A 2,500-nucleotide genomic window follows, 5' to 3' on the forward strand; every position below is an offset into this window, starting at 1 on the left:
AGGCTGCGCGAGCAGTGAGTACATTTCGGCCGCGGGAGCATGAGCCTGTTTAGGCCGCGCGAGCATTGAATACATGTCGGCCGCGCGAACATTGAACATATTTCGGCCGCGCGCGCGAGCAAGAGCCTGTATAGGCCGCGCGAGTATTGAGTACATTTCGGCCGCGCGAGCATGAGCCTGTTTAGGCCGCGCGAACATTGAACATATTTCGGCCGCGCGCGCGAGCAAGCGCCTGTATAGGCCGCGCGAGCGTGTGATATGCCTCGCAATAGTTCAACACCTGGCGCAATCGTGCACCTTTTTTTTACGTTAGAATTTCAAACGGAAGACCCCAGGGACAACACTCATCTTTGCTATACTTGTGGGAGCTGACAAGCTTCGACAAGTAAAGAATCGGTGAAAAGGCGATTGGCTCGCTGGGCAGATGTTGCTGCTGCGCGAAGAGCCGAGTGTCAGTTTGTCGGGTTCTGAGCGGTCGCTTCGGCGAAGTTGTCTGGCGTGCGTTGCGCTCGCGCCGGTGTTGGCGACGTGGCGGTCGAAAGGCCTGCCGACGAAGTCTTACTCCGGCGGGTGCGACGGGCGGTGACGGTTTTCTGAGTTCGGGCAGCCGAGCAAAGAACGAAATTTTAACGGAGAGAAGCCTTCGGGTTTCGCATCGACCGAGCGACGGCGCCGCATCAGCGGCGCCTCCTTCGTCGGCCTTTCGGGGCTACGCTAAAGTAGCTACCTGGTTGATCCTGCCAGTAGTCATATGCTTGTCTCAAAGATTAAGCCATGCAAGTCTAAGTACGAGCTCTCGTACAGTGAAACTGCGAATGGCTCATTAAATCAGTTATGGTTCATTTGATCGTACGTTTTACGTGGTTAACTGTGGAAATGCTAGAGCTAATACATGCGTGAAGCGCCGACCTCGCGGGAGGCGTGCTTTTATCAGACCAAAAACCGACCGGGCTTCGGCCCGCAACCTTTGGTGACTCTGGATAACTTTGCGGATCGCACGGTCTCGCACCGGCGACGGATCATTCAAGTGTCTGCCCTATCAACTTTCGTCGGTACGGTACTGGCCTACCGAGGTTCTTACGGGTAACGGAGAATCAGGGTTCGATTCCGGAGAGGGAGCCTGAGAAACGGCTACCACATCCAAGGAAGGCAGCAGGCGCGCAAATTACCCATTCCCGACGCGGGGAGGTAGTGACGAAAAATAACAATACAGGACTCTAAACGAGGCCCTGTAATTGGAATGAGTACACTTTAAAACCTTTAACGAGTATCCATTGGAGGGCAAGTCTGGTGCCAGCAGCCGCGGTAATTCCAGCTCCAAAAGTGTATATTTAAGTTGTTGCGGTTAAAAAGCTCGTAGTTGGATTTTGGGCGCAGGCGGCCGGTCCGTCGCAAGGCGTGTACTGGCCGTCCTGGCCTCACCTCCGGTTCTCCGCCGGTGCCCTTGACTGAGTGTCGGCGGCGGCCGGAACGTTTACTTTGAAAAAATTAGAGTGTTCAAAGCAGGCGATTCGCCTGAATAATGGTGCATGGAATAATGGAATAGGACCTCGGTTCTATTTTGTTGGTTTTCGGAGCGCGAGGTAATGATTAAGAGGGACAGACGGGGGCATTCGTACTGTGCCGTTAGAGGTGAAATTCTTGGATCGGCGCAAGACGAACGACTGCGAAAGCATTTGCCAAGAATGTTTTCTTTAATCAAGAGCGAAAGTCAGAGGTTCGAAGACGATCAGATACCGTCCTAGTTCTGACTATAAACGATGCCAACTAGCGATCGGGGGGCGTTAGTTTTACGACCTCTCCGGCAGCTTGCGGGAAACCAAAGTCTTTGGGTTCCGGGGGAAGTATGGTTGCAAAGCTGAAACTTAAAGGAATTGACGGAAGGGCACCACCAGGAGTGGAGCCTGCGGCTTAATTTGACTCAACACGGGAAATCTCACCCGGCCCGGACACAGTGAGGATTGACAGATTGAGAGCTCTTTCTTGATTCTGTGGGTGGTGGTGCATGGCCGTTCTTAGTTGGTGGAGCGATTTGTCTGGTTAATTCCGATAACGAACGAGACTCTGGCTTGCTAACTAGTTACGCGACCCAATCGGTCGGCGTCTAACTTCTTAGAGGGACTAGTGGCGTTTAGCCACACGAGATTGAGCAATAACAGGTCTGTGATGCCCTTAGATGTTCGGGGCCGCACGCGCGCTACACTGACCGGATCAGCATGTGCTCGCCTTGGCCGACAGGTCTGGGTAACCCGCTGAACCCCGGTCGTGCTAGGGATAGGGAATTGCAATTATTTCCCTTGAACGAGGAATTCCCAGTAAGCGCGAGTCATTAGCTCGCGTTGATTACGTCCCTGCCCTTTGTACACACCGCCCGTCGCTACTACCGATTGAATGGTTTAGTGAGGTCCTCCGATTGGACCTGGCGCGGCCGGCAACGGTCGAGCCGGCGTCCGAGAAGACGATCTAACTTGATCATTTAGAGGAAGTAAAAGTCGTAACA

At 53.6% G+C, this 2,500-nt stretch overlaps 1 non-coding gene across 1 annotated transcript in view; it reads left to right on the plus strand.

Moving 5' to 3' along the window:
* Positions 1 to 724: 724 nt before the first annotated feature.
* Positions 725 to 2,500, plus strand: part of LOC146144522 (small subunit ribosomal RNA) — a 1,811-nt gene continuing 35 nt past the window's right edge. The window contains exon 1 of the ribosomal RNA XR_014500613.1: positions 725 to 2,500. This exon is cut by the window's right edge and continues 35 nt beyond it. This is a non-coding gene — a ribosomal RNA (small subunit ribosomal RNA).

This window comes from Ascidiella aspersa, chromosome 5, assembly GCF_963924565.1.
Source record: "Ascidiella aspersa chromosome 5, kaAscAspe10.2, whole genome shotgun sequence".
NCBI classification, from domain to species: domain Eukaryota; kingdom Metazoa; phylum Chordata; class Ascidiacea; order Phlebobranchia; family Ascidiidae; genus Ascidiella; species Ascidiella aspersa.